At 35.5% G+C, this 15,229-nt stretch overlaps 1 long non-coding RNA gene across 1 annotated transcript in view; it reads right to left on the reverse strand.

The window, feature by feature from the left end:
* Positions 1–4,863: 4,863 nt before the first annotated feature.
* LOC128931351 (uncharacterized) overlaps positions 4,864–15,229 on the reverse strand; it is a 57,144-nt gene continuing 46,778 nt past the window's right edge. The window contains exon 2 of the long non-coding RNA XR_008479635.2: positions 4,864–5,273. This is a non-coding gene — a long non-coding RNA (uncharacterized LOC128931351). The remainder of the gene's footprint in view (positions 5,274–15,229) is intronic.

The following is a 15,229-nucleotide window of genomic DNA, read 5'->3' on the forward strand; positions in this document are numbered from 1 at the left end:
TCAAAGTAACAGGGACTTCAGTGAGGTCCACAGAGCAGTCCAATTCATCAGATAGAATGGAGGTCGCCAAGGGCTAGGGAGGGAGAATGGGAATTTATTTTTTAATGGGGCTGTCAGAGGCGTTTGAACCAGAGCCACTCCATCTTGAATAGGAGCTGGGTAGAATAAGGCTGAGACCTGCTGGGCTGCATCCTCAGGAGGTGAAGGCATTCTAAGTCACGGGATGAGACAGGAGGTCGGCACGACATACAGATCATAAACACGGAGCTGCTGAAACAGGCTGCAGTAAGAAAGCCGACCCAAACCCTCCAAAACCAAGATGGTGATGAGAGGGACTTCTGGGCCGTCCTCACTGCTACACTCCCTCGGGTGCCATGGCAGTTTACAAACGCTATGGCAACGTCAGGAAGTGACCTGATTTAAGTATTAACATTAAGATAGATTTAAGTATTAACATTAAGAAATATAGTATATGTAATCAATGTATTTTATTAGGAGTAAAGCGAGATGGTGCTTTAAATTCAATAAAGATAATGCATTAGAAAGGTGCAATCACTTGCCCTCATTTTGGAAAATAATCAGTATTACTGGAAAGCTGTATGGTTCCATTAAAATAAAATACTCTTTCTATAAATACACACACAATTCTAAGTAGCTATTATTTTGTTACTGAGGCAATGGATATATAAACCTCTGGAAATAGTTTCTGATAAGGTAAATAATTTCCTAAAACTAAAACTTATACTCAATAAATTAGATGGAGTACACTATTCTGTTGCTTGCATTGAAGGTACTACAATTTGAATGTTCCCTCTAAAACTCATGTTGAAATTTAATTGCTATTGTGATGTTGTTAAAAGGTGGGACTATTGGCTGGGCACAGTGGCTCACGCCTGTAATCCTAGCACTTTGGGAAGTGGAGGCAGGCAGATCACGCAGTCAGGAGATCAAGACCATCTTGGCCAACATGGTGAAACCCTTTCTCTACTAAAAATATAAAAATTAGCTGGGCATGGTTGCATGTACCTGTAGTCCCAGCTACTAAGGAGGCTGAGGAAGGAGAATCACTTGAACCCAGGAGGCAGAGGTTGCAGTGAGCTGAGATCATGCCATTGCACTCTAGCCTGGTGACAAAGTGAGATTCCATCTCAAAAAAAAAAAAAAAAAAAGATGGGCCTATTAAGAGGTGATCAGGCTAGGAGGGTTCTGCCCTCATGAATGGATTAATATTATCACAGAAGGGGCCCAACTCTCATCATGAGAGTGGGTAGTTATAAATGTGAGTCAGACCCTCTCTTGCTCTCTCATGCTTTCTTACCCTCTGCCTTTCCTCATGGGATGACACTGCAAGAAGGCCCTTACCAGATGTGCGCCCCGGGACCCTGACCCTTCCAGTGGTATTCTGTTATAGCAATACAAAACAAAGTAAAATAGATGGAAATAATACAAATGCAGGCACATTTATTTGATGATTTTAAACATAAAAAAGACCTATTTGGTTTAATTATTAGTTCTTATTAACATTCTGGTTATAATACCTGTCTATAATGTTCATTAACTTTGAAAGTTCTACCTTTTAAAGTCAGAACAAATTTCAAACAAATCAGTAGAGAATAATAGGCCATTCCACCCTCATAAACTTTCTAATTATAAAAGTACTAAAAACCATAGCTACCATGAAAAACTTTGACATGAATTCTAAAAGGTGTCTAAAGGTGACAGGAAAGTTTGTATCATTCAAGAAGAAATATAAGAATGACTGAAGAATATTGGTAATTTGTTCAAAGAAATATATATTTAAATGCACATAAAAATATCCTCAATATAATACATGTCTGTCCTCAATTATGTTGGATATAATACAGTGACCAGTGACCAGGTTTTTCAAATTAATCATAATTAAGGACAGACAAAGATTAAATATATGTTTTAGAATATTACATTTCCTGCTACCAGTGTGTAGTAGATGTGGTGCTTGTAAAACTGCTCTGGTGAAGCGTGATTATATTAGTGGAAAAGATTTCTTCATCCCTTAAGAATAAGAAATGTGGCGTGTCAAAACTATTTGCGTTCTGTTGAATTACTTAGCCTCATGTATTAGTCCATTTTCATACTGCTGTAAAGAACTGCCAGAGACTGGGTAATTTATAATGGAATTAGGTTTAATTGGCCCACAGTTCAGCATGGCCTCAGGAAACTTACAATCCTGACAGAAGGCAAAGGGGAAGCAAGGCACCTTCTTCACAAGGTGGCAAGAAGGAGAAATGCCAAGTGAAGGGGAAGAGACCTTATAAAACCATCAGACCTTGTGAGAACTCACTCACATCATAAGAACAGCATGGGGGAAACTGACCCCATGATTCAATGGCCTATACCTGGTCTCTCCCTTGACAAGTGGGGGTAGGGGGATTATGGGGATTATAATTCAAGATGAGATCTGGGTGGGGACACAAAGCCTAACCATATCACCACATAAGAAGGGTATAGTGAGAGGTCCATAATTGTGCTATTTGCAGTTGGTTCAAAGAGTAATATTCTGTTTATCCCTTCATGATTGGACATTTTATCCAATTAAAGAGAAAATAAAAATGATCTTCACTGACATCATTATAAATATGTTTGATCATTATTGACATTATTATAAATATCTTCATGATCAATACCATCATCCACAGTATTGAGAGAATGTATTCTGTTCCCAGGTCCACAAGGGGGCGTAGTTTCAAAGACAAGAACTTCTCAGCACCATGCCTCCCCCACCACCTCCATGCCACCTCTCCATCCGGTATCTTAGAGGTCTTTTAACTTTTGCACTCACGGGAAAAATCAAAGATCAATCACTCCAGTGGAAGCTTAAAGGAATTCCTTTCGTAGGCTCAGAAAACCCAAAGGGGGCGGGAATTTCTCCGAGGTTAAAATTCCCTGTCCCCAACATCCAGGTGTACTCCATATCTGGATCCCCTTCCACAATATTGTGGAGGTTTCACTCTCTCATCTTTTTCTCTCTCCTTTTTCTCTTTCTCTGCCTAAATACATCACTTTCTGCAGAACTCTTTGGGGTCCCATATTTATTTAATCACTTGCCCCTATCCCATTCTTAGATGAGTGAGACCAAGATCCTGGAAGAGAACATCCTAGCTTGGGAGCTGAGCCTCCCCCCATCCCCAGAATTCACTTACAGTATCATCACTATAATGATTATCATCATGATCAACTTCATCACTATTATCAAGGTGAATTGAGTTCTTGCCAGGTAAAATGGACTTTACCAAATGCCTGAAGTGAATTTTTTTATTTTAATCTTTGTGATAATTCTGTGATATATGCTTATTGTTCCTGTTAAAAGATAAAGGAAATGAAGTTCAGGAAAGTAATTTTTACATGACTAGCTAGAAGATTAGATTCTCTAATGCAGTCTGTGTTCTTAAACACTACAGCAGGTCGTAGCTCACATATTGAAATGATTGCTGAACATTATAAAAGGTAATTGCATTTATTGAGTGATTTCCAAACATCAGCTGGTAAATATAGTAATAAAGCCCAATGTACAACTTTCTGATTTACTTCTTGTCAGACCACAGAAATCCTTGTATCTTTCTGTTTCACAGAGGCACCAAAGGGACCTTGCAGCCTATTGCTACCAATCATTCTGGATTAAAGGCTGTTAAACAGTTGACTAAGTGCAAGCTTTACTTTAGAAACAGTATGTCATGTTTATTCCCAAGTCAATAATTTGGTTTTAGGAAACATTTTATCTTACAAAGCCTATTTTAAAAGTACTAAAATTATTTTCCAATCTTACCTTATATTTCCAAATAGGCTTAGTTGTCTGCCTATTATGTCTAAAGCTACTCTTCATGACTGTTCTACTCCAAAATTTCTGAGGCTTTTTCATCTCTAGTTGGCTAAGTCCAAATTACTTACCATTCCATTTAAGGATTTCCATGATTTGTTCTCAGCTTTATATGTTCAACCACAGCTAATGTGGTTCATTTAACACTTTGTCATGTATGGCATGATTTTCTAAATTTATGCCTCTTTAGTTTTCTGCTCTTGCTTTCTCTGAGATCCTCCAATTTCTGTTTGTGCAAACCCAAATTACATAAATTTCAATCAAAGACTCCCAATTAATTTTTACAATTTTAGAATAAATTAAGGAAAATTAAATTCTATAGAGCTATGTAGAGCTAAGAAAGACTAGTGCTTGCATTTCATAAGTTGTAAAGAATATATATAAGACCTAATACACACAGGACAAGTTTGCAGGAAGGTTCTCTGAACTTAATTATAACTTTCGATTAAAAGAAAGCAATATGTCCACAAGGGATGCCAAATAAACATCATTATTGTCACCTAATTTGGAGGCAGCAAAGGCAGGTGATAGAGATGACACATGGAATATGTTGTGAGCACACACTTCTACTGCTGTAGTCAGTTGCCATTTAGAATAGTGAAAGAAAAAGCTGCAAGGTCCTTGTGGTATCTATGCAAGACAGAAAAATGTAGGGTTGTCTCTAACTTGACAGTATGTTTGTTAAAAAGAAGCAAACCGGGTTTTCCTACAACTGGATAAGCCAATCAAGTTAATCAGTATATTGACTGATTGGCAGTAAATGACTTCACACACACACACACACACACACAAATATGCACACACACTCCATAGCTCAAAGATAAATTCTAGAGTATCCACTGGTCCATTTCTCTATCTAAGCTTTTTAGGTTATAGTATTGCTGATCTATTAAATACATTTATCATATTTATTTATACCCTTAAAATCAAGGTCAAATATTATAATAGTATTCAGAAAAAAAAATCAAGAAAATGTAGCTACTCAAGGAATAGACCCTAAGACAAGGATGCTAGCTCAGGTATTTTATTTGAAAAGTATAACAAAAGCTGATATAGGAGTAAGGAAATGTAAGGATAGGTGTGTTATCAAGCTAATTACAGCTGCAAGTGACTAAGGCTTAATTCTGCCTGGAAAAGTGTTTAAAACACCTGGCTCAATGTTATATGACTATAATTACCAATAAGTTGAGGAAATTACATATCAACTTCTGTCAGTCTTGGTTTAGGGATGGGGGTGGTAAGTGTTAATTTGTTGGCCTGTCCCTTTTGGAGCACAAACACTAATGTTTGGGAAAAGCTCTGAGACAAAGAGAGTCACAGTTCTGGGAGTCTCAATTCTACACACAGAGGCATAAGGCTGGAAACCTGCAGATGGAGTATCCACCGTCTCTCTTATGGATAGGGTACTTGTAGAAATATTCTGCAAAGTAAAGGAAAATCGGTTAATCACAAAATAACAAAAAATACATTTGAAATATTAGCTAAAAAAAAGCAAATTAAAATTTTCACCTAATTTAATTTTATTTTCAATAAATTACCAAAAAGCAGGATTTTTATCAGCAAATTAAAGGAATCACATTGAAAGACTTTCCCCTAAAAAATGGAAATCAAAAAAGAGAGAACTGATGAATAGTTTTCTCCTTTTCCTTCTTGCATCAGAAGTTTCTCTCTCTACTCTCTCCTGTCCTTCAACATTTAAATGTACTGAGATGTACATTTAAATGTACTTTTTTAAAATAAAAACAAATAAATAAGTAAGAAACACTCTGACTCTCTGGTTCTCTCAAGGCGACACAGCTTCTCTATTCTCCCTGTGTTTGGAAGCTTCAGGAAGGGCCTCAAACCAGTCACTGTATTCACTTCCTCAATCTAATTCACTGTAAAAATTACCTCAAGGTGAATTCCACTTCGATCTCACTAAAAAAACTGCTGGTTACAAAGAGCCAACATTAAATAAACCCAGAGGACACTTTTCAGTCCTCAACTTGCTTGACCTCTGCACAGCATAGGACATTGTTCAACACTCCTTTCTTTTAGAAACAGTTCTCTTCTTTAGTGGAATACCATTTTTTTCCTTTAATCATTTTACTCATTTCTCCTATCATTGTCAATTCCTTTGGTTAAAGCTACTGAATCTACTGCCAAGTGGTCAAGGAGTATCTGACTGATTATTTGGGATAGTGAAAGAGATCTAGAAATCTGACTGTTTTTCTTAAAGACTTTCCATGCAACATTTGCTTTTCAGCTTCATCTGAGCTTCCATCTTTAGCAAAAAATTTGAATTTCAACCTGCGAAAACTTTCAGGCTACCAGCGTGCAAAATACCTTTCTTTTTACTTTCTCATTACCAAGTTCTTAGTTTTTATTTCCTCTGCTCTTTGGAGTCTCTGGCTATTATTAATATGTTTTCATGCTTCTTAAAAAGTTGATAATATTTTCTCTGATTCTTTTTGCATATGTAGGTCTAGACTTTCATTTTTATTCCTTACCATCATTTTTATAATATATCAGAAAAAAATAGAGGTGGAGGTGTGGGTCAGTCAACATTTCTTGAGTAACAATTCACAATGGCAACTGTGTATTTATTTTTTATGCACACCTCTGTGGGTAATTTGAGGGGCTCATCTATTGTCTGAGAGCTGTTTCTACTCTGTGAAACTCAAAGTGTCCCTTGTAATGAAGAAGTAATGACAGGTACACGTGAAAACAAGTCAAAACTCTACTCTTGCCAAGTATATTCATGTCACATTGTGAAATCAAGTTGCATGACTATGAGGCCATCTGTAAGGGATGCTGTGCACTAATAGAGGGAAATGACAATTCTAAACCAATAATCCTAGCTGCTATAAGTATTACATTCTTATGCTTAATATGCCGTGTCTACCTAGAGGCCAAATAAGATTATGTATGCATGTATTTACTTTGCTTTTAGCACTAATTAAATCAATTTAATGGTCAATTTTGAATACTATATATATTTCACACTTTTAAGGATAAGACCTACTTCTCAATAACCCCCAAAAGGCATTAAGGTTTCTGATAACTTCTCCAGTTCACTCTGCTTTTCTTTATTTTTTTCAACACATATATCATGCACTCAGTACCGTTCTTAACTCAGCCATTCTTAACTATCAGAATTCCTGAAATATGATATGGTCTACATCAACTTATAGAATGAAAAGGGAATTCTCTTTCACAGATTCTGAGAAACCCATTTTTAAGTCAATTTTGCTTAATCAGCCAAAAGTATTAATAGTAAAAAGGACTTAAAGCTTTAATGGCTCAAAAGGATTTCCAACAAGCAGTATTGTTGAATCTTTGAAAGCTTCCTGACCAAGCAATTTCTTTCTGTCTTTGCTGATATATGTTTATCTGAGCATCTTTTATTTAACCCAATATAGGCTAATGTAATCCACATTGAAAATCCATTGATAAAGCTAATGATGCTTCCCCTGTTTCCACTTCCTCCACGTGATAATATGCCTCAGAGTTTCAGCAAACACCTCTCCAACTGACATAGCTTCATTTTATCAGAGTCACATCAGTATGTCACAAATGCGAGTTTCCCTAGACTACGGCATTATTCTATGTCTTTTTTAAATCAATAGCAACAATATCACTTCGGTTTTTAAAGAAATCAGGCAGGGGTAAAAGAGTTAAAATTACTATTTTTTTTCCTGACAGCTGAAAAACAATCAAGTACTATTTTTAGTACTAACAATCTAGAAGCAGCTAATGTTTAAAATATATAATGCAAAAATATTATTCATATTATAAAAATAGATAAACAGATAAATAATAAGCCATTTGAAACCAAAATCGTACCACCTCCACAAGCAAAAAGAGCAAAATAAAACATATTTTAAAAAAGCTTATAGTACAAGGAAGAGCCCCTTGAAGTGTATCGTCACTTTCAGATAATGGCAAAAAAATGTTAACTGTTATTTATTTGCTTTAGGCTCAGGAGAATCTAAAATGCCCAAGAAATTTGACAGAATTATGTGATCATATGTTTTGGTATCTATGTTAACAGGTGTGATGGACAATTGTTGTTTTTGTCTGCCTAGTGTTATCTTTGTTGGGGTTGAAAATACCTTAATTCTTTTCCTACTTCCTAACCACATTTGTTCATTCTAAGTTAAAGAATGAGGATGAGACACAAGTTATTCTGGAAAACTCCACCTGTTGCCTATGCAAAGATTTTTACTTGGATGATAGAAAGGGAGGATAATTTTTATTTTTTGAATCGTTGAGAAGTAAGATTTCCTAGGCCACTTTCCATTATTTGGTAGTAAGTATTTCTGGTTTTTACTTCTCCCTTGAATTTTACACTGTCCTTGGCAAGCTTAGATTTGTCTTTATCAGTAAAATATAAGTTAAATGGATGTGAGATGATTGTAAATGCAGTGCTGTAGTCACCGTGCTCTTTAACCCTGCCACAGTGACTGGTAATGTGCTTTACGTTGGAGGTCCATCAGCCTGTGACCTCAGATAAAGAACCCTGTTAACTGTTGAAGGACATAAAGTATGAATGAATTGTTCTATATCACTGAGATTTTGAGATTATCCCACAGCACTGTCTAGCCCATAATGACTAATACAAATGGGAGCGTCTGACAGTTTCCACTTCTACTGACAAAACTCATGTGAAAACTGTTACCAGGACATGGAGCTGAAATATGTTAGGGTCAGAGGTGACATTAAGTTCAAATGCAATGAGTGAATAAAATGTGAAATATTACATAGTGATACTGGTTAATAACTATCTCATGACCAAAACTTCCCTTATACTCTCCAGATCTGACTTCTTTGGTTGCTTCCTGTGGGCTCCCTGAATGTCTTCCATGAGCCACCTTATTAATCCAATAATGTCTAGAGTTAGAAACATCCTCTAGGTCTCTGTTTCAATGTTGTGTTCAGTATCTGTACTCGTATTTTTAATTTCAACCCTGTGGAAGTTTGGTGTGACACCTCTATCCAAAGCTGGAAGGTTGTAAAACGTAGTGAATTATTGCTCTGGCATAATGTAAAAATCAATCAACCAGTATAACTAAATAAGGCTAAATGTTACATTGTCTAAATTATGCCCACAAATGTTTGAACTTCAGGACATTAGGTAGAATTTTGCCAGAATGATAGTTTTTGTTACATAACCCATAAATTCTGGAATAAATCCCTACAAAAAAAATGGCAAGCTTAATTTGGAATTCTCTTTTCATAAATCAAAATATCTGTGATGTTACTAAGATTTCTGGTGCTCACAGGGTGGGAAACTTTAACTTTGGTGATGCTTTTCAGTGTTTTGCACATCTATAGTACAGCTCACAGTGGTTCAACTATAGAAAAGTATCTTTTTATAGAAGCAGCATGTGCAGAGGCTGAGTAACTTGCTGTATGGTCCGGATGCTGAAAGCCTACAGCAAAAGCAAGAAGCCCTCAATAAAGCAACATGAATGATTAGGCTTTAACAAGTATCAAAGCCAGCATAATCTGAAAACAAACACTGGCCAAATAGATCTCAGCTGGTAAGTAAAAATGCTACCTCCATGACCATGTCAGCCAAGCAAACATATAGAGTTGACAGAGCCTCAAGAACGCATAGATTCTGAAGACTGTTAGCTTATTCAATTAGCCTGAGGGTGCCAGCTGCATGATTTGACATTTAATTATACTTATACAGATTCTCAGAAAGAAAGAGTATAAAGAGAGACTGGAACAACAGTGATCTTAATAGGGAGATTTAGTTGAGGAAAGGATTTAACTGGGGATAAGAGAGAAGGTACTTAGATCATACCTTAAAACTTTAAGGGACTGACGGGTAATGTTAACTGCCTATTCAATAACTGTTTTCCATTCTCTTCATTGACGTAACTTGATTATTACCTTAAAGGCTGGTGTATAGAATAAAATGCAAAGATGCCTCAGTTTGATTAGTCAGCATGGAAGTTAAAGTAAAACATTTAATATAACACCACACCAGCAGAAACATTAACTTTTAAAAAACCTAACACCGTCAAATGTTGTAGAGAGAAGGGAACTCTCACACATTACTGACAGGAAAGTACCCGTGTACACAGAAGGGAGAAAATATTTAGTAATATCCATTACCTGTGGGCCAATATAATATAACCTTGACCACTCACAGTTATATACCCTACAGAAATGAATATATATGTTCACTGAGAGAAAAGTGTCAGAACAGACACAAAAAGAAAATACTTGTTCTACAGTAAAATGGATAAGTTGTATTAAATTCATGTGTGTAATGTAATAAAATAAAATAAAAATGGGCAAATTACTATTACGTGCAAAAACACTGATGAATCTTATTAACAAAATACTTTGTGAAAGAAGACAAACACAAAATATTCCATCAATAATCTTACCAACCAAAAATAATCTATGATGATTTAAGTCAAAAGGGCAATTACTTTCATAGAAGAGGGAGTGGTAATTACTGAGAAATAACATAATGCTGGGAGGTACTGGGTGCCATGAGTATCTTGATTTTTAACCAAATTCGTAGACATATGAATGTTCACGTTACTCAAATACTTCAAATCGTACACACATGACTTGTGTACTATTCCGTGTGATTATTGTTACATGTAAAACATTTTATAAGTAAGATCTTGAGACCTGTGTTACTGAGCCAATGAAAGTTTTGAAGAACTGACCAAATAAATTATAACATTTCAATAAAATGTAGCCTAATCTGTAACTCCAGAAAGCCAAGCTCCTTACCAGGAATAAATACCTTCTGTCTAAGTATTAAATAGAATAAGACGTTAGAGACGACTTTAAATTCTTGGGACTTTTAATTTTGAAAGGTGAGGTAATTGATTTAGGACTTAAAACTCTTTGAGTTTTAATGTACTGGGACTTTGATTGCAAAGAAATTAAACTTTTGGATCTTAATATCTTATTGAGAATTTGATAGTGGAAGAAAGTTTAAATTTAAATTCAGATTATTTCTATGCTGATGGAATTTTATGACTGACCTATCTTTATGCATTTATCACTTGATTTTTAATATTATATTCTATATTATTTCAAAAGTACTGATAAACTCTATTGTACAATTTATAAGGGCATTATTTGGAAACAAAAATGGAATAAAAAGTGGCCTTTCAGCCGTGAATATACTGTTAATCATAGGGTTGATCTACTGAATATCATATCCTTACTCATTTCAGAAACTGCAGCAAACACATAATATTGTAATTCCTCTTCCAAAAGTATTTACCAAGAGTGACAATGGAGCAAAACTAGCTATTACAGACTACTCACCTTCTCCAGTACCTTCTCATCATACCACACCAACACAGACTTGAAGCTTAACCAAATAGTTAAACCCAATGGGGTATGAGAAAAACAAAACTTCAGTAATTTCAGTGTCAGTGCTTTTTTCCACTCTTGATGTTTCTTTTCATGAGGTGGAAGTTGCATTAGTATAAGCCTCTGTTTTATTCTTCAACTCCTCACTCACACCTAACCTGAGAGGAGTGACTACATTTAACTGATGAGTTCAGAAGGAGGAACTGCAAATGTAGCTGTTTTATCCTCTTTACTTTCACTCATTGGAGCCAAGTGTACAAAAGAAGTATGCATTTTTATATGCTCATCTATGTAGAGCAAAGACTGCTAAATTGTGGCTCTCAGTGCCACTATATGCAACCTAACAAAAAAGAATGAGAGAAAAAAAATAGGCAAAGAGATCAATAAAGCAGGTGAAAATGTGGGGACTTCTTATTCAAAAAGCAGGAAAATGTGTTGTAAATGTGCTAAAGTATCAATTTTTTATTTGTTCTATGAGCTCTTTCTCCACCTGTCTTGGTATTCTTTTTTTCTTTGCTATGTAATGTTCTAAATAAAGAAACAGTAAAATTTTAAATTATTAACATAAATGTTACTATTCATCTTTAATTGTGCAATGTTCTTTCTTAATGGAAAAATGCAGTCGGTATTTTGTAGCTCATATTTGTACATGCATTTCATTCTTACTGAAACAGAAATTTTAACACAGAACTAATTAAAAACTTTTATTTCACATCTTGATGCATACATTCTACAGACACTCTTAACCTTCAGTTTCTGATGAGTAGTGATTAGTGAACAATATAATGTTCACTTGTTATATGTTATCACTTTCAATGATAGTGATAGCCAAATTGTTGGCTAATTCAAGGAAACAACATGAATAAGAAGAGATATGACAGGAGTGTTCAGTGTTTCCTATTTTCTAGAACACCATTGTCTCCTTTCTACATTAAAAACAACTTGCAGTTTAAATAAGAAATGTGGCTTCTGAGAACTGTCAATTTCCATCTTACTCAGACATAGAGTAATATGCTTACCTTATACTCTTTATGTCTTCCCAAATGTCTATGCATTGTGGGTTCACTAGAATTCTCTACTCGGGAACATTGCCAATGCCATATGCAAACAGAGAAGCAAGGAATGAGGGCAGGAACATTGTGCATATCTCCTCTACTCATGCTCATGTTTCATTGGCCCATCAGGATTTGTTACCAAGCACAAATTCAAAGAAAAAATTATTAAGAATTTCAAGATAAAGACATAAAAGCACTAAACTATGTGTGAGGCACTGTGAGACTGCCTAGGTCACATGCTTCTGAAGCCATGCCTTCATGAGTGTTAAATGTACAAGAACTTATACAAGAAGTCCCATCTTTGTCTGATAATACTGTGGTTGTGTAAACAGCTTGTGCGGCTAATTTGGTGCCAAGTGTCTACTTGGCACTGAATATTTGTTTAGTTACAGTTATTAACCATATTCATCAGTTTTTAAAATGGTGTTTTGTTCCTCATATGCCTTGATTTGAGGCTTATTGCTCAATTTCTAAACCCTAAGACAGAAAAAGAGGTATTTATTGGAGTTTATCTTAAACATTAACAATATGAATTACCATACAGAAGACACAATAGCTAAAAATGCAACTTAAACAAAATACTTGGAGACCTACAATATTTTTCTCAGAATACTTTCAAAGATGTCGGTCTCCAAAATATCATTTTATCCAACAAATATCTACTCATTCAAATCTACCTTGGTATAAAGACAATTAGTACTTTCCTTGGGTACATGCTATTGTTAAGACATCAAGAAACATAAGAAACAATGTTGAATTTTGTTAAACATGCATTATTTAAGGAGTTTAAGTTACAATAAAAGATATCATCAAGATAGTCCAGAGTAAGAAAGAAGATTAAATAAGATGCAAATTTTAGTTAATAATGTGGCTATGGGGATAAAATCAGTAAAAAGGACTTACAACTTGACTTCAAGTTATGAGAATTGCTAGGTAAGTACACTATACACAACCTAACAAAAAAGAATGAGAGAAAAAAATAGGCAAAGAGATCAATAAAGCAGAATAGATAGCTGAGAAACAGACTTGCAAAAATAGCCAAATGATCTTTGACAAAGGAGCAAATGCAATCCAATGGAGAAAGATTTCCTTTTCAAAAAATGGTGCTGGAACAACTGGATTTCTACGTGCAAAAAAAAAAAAAAAAAAAAAAAAACTGAATCAAGGCACAGATCTTATACTATTCAAAAAATAACACAAAATGGATCATAAACCTAAATGTAAAATGCAAAACCATAAAACTCATAAAAGATAACATGAGAGAATATCTAGATGCCCTTGGCAAAGGTGATGACTTTCACCAAAAGCACCTATGAAAGAATAATTGATGTCAGGCTTCATTAAAATTAAAACCTTCTGCTCTATGAATGTCAAGAGAAGGAGAAGAAAAGTCACAGACTGGGAGAAAATATATGCAAATAACATACTTAATAAAGGATTTTTTATCAAAATATACAAAGAACTCTTAAAACTAAAGAATAAGAATATGTCACACCTCTAATCCCAGCACTTTGGGAGGCCAAGGCAAGAGGATTGATTAAGCCCAAGCATGGTGACATGCATCTATAGTCCCAGCTACTCACAAGATTGAGATGGGAGAATGGTTTGAGCCTGGGAGGCAGAAGGTGCAGTAAGCCCAGATCACACCATTGCACTCCAGCCTGGACAACAGAGCCAGACCTTGTCTAAAAAATAAATAAATAATAAGAAAAAAATAAAAATAGGCTAAAGAAATTCTGAACAAACATGCCACCAAGGAATATATACAGCTGTCAAATAGGTATATGAAAGGCTGCTCAACATCGTATGTCATTAGAGAATTAAAAATTAAAATAAAGAGATACCACTTCATGCCTATTAAAATAGCCAAAATGCAAAACACAGACAGCACCAAATGCTGGTGAGTATGTGGAGCAACAGGAACTCTCATTCATTGCTGGTGGGAATGCAAAATGATACAGACTGTGATGGTTAACACTGAGTGTCAACTTTTGATTAGATTGATCCATACAAAGTATGATCCTAGTGTGTCTGTGTCTGTGAGGGTGTTGCCAAAAGAGATTAATATTTGAGTCAGTGGACTGGAGAATGGAGATCCACCCTTAAACTGGTGGGTAGAATCTAATCAGCTGCTAGAAATAGAAAGCAAACAGAAAAACGTAAAAAGGAAAGAAGGGCATAGGCTCCCAGCCTACATCTTTCTCCAATGCAGGATGCTTCCTGCCTTCAAACACTGGACTCCAAGTTCTTCAGTTTTGGGACTTGGACTGGCTCTCCTTTCTCCTCCGCTTGCAGATAACCTATTGTGGGGTCTTGTGGTCTTGGAAGTTCATACTTAATAAACTACCATATATAAAATGTGTGTGTGTGTGTATGTGTGTGTATGTATGTATGTATGTGTGTATGTATGTATGTATGTATATCCTATTGGTTCTGCCCATCTAAGAGAACCCTGACTAATACATAAATATTTTGGAAGACAGTTTGGCAGTTTCTTACAAAACTAAACATAGTCTTAACATAAGATCCAGCAATCATGATCCTTGGTATTTACCTCAAGGAGCTGAAAATTTATGTCTGAACAAAACCCAACTCACAGGTTTATAGCAGCTTTATTAATAATTGGCAAAACTAGAAAACAGCCAAGATAGCCTTCTATAGGTGAATGAATCAACAAACTGTAGTATATCCAGACAGCAGGATAGTTTTCAGTGTGAAAAAGAAACAAGCTATCAATCAATTTAAAGATGTAGGTAAATCTTAAAGGCATTTTACTAAATGAAGGAAGCCAATGTGAAACTCTACATGCTGTGTGAATAAAAGTATATGACATTCTGGGCCGGGCATGGTGGCTCAAGCCTGTAATCCCAGCACTTTGGGAGGCCGAGGCGGGTGGATCACGAGGTCAACAGATCGAGACCATCCTGGTCAACATGGTGAAACCCCGTCTCTACTAAAAATACAAAAAATTAGCTGGGCATGG

The sequence above is a fragment of the Callithrix jacchus genome, chromosome 1 (assembly GCF_049354715.1).
Source record: "Callithrix jacchus isolate 240 chromosome 1, calJac240_pri, whole genome shotgun sequence".
NCBI lineage: Eukaryota > Metazoa > Chordata > Mammalia > Primates > Cebidae > Callithrix > Callithrix jacchus.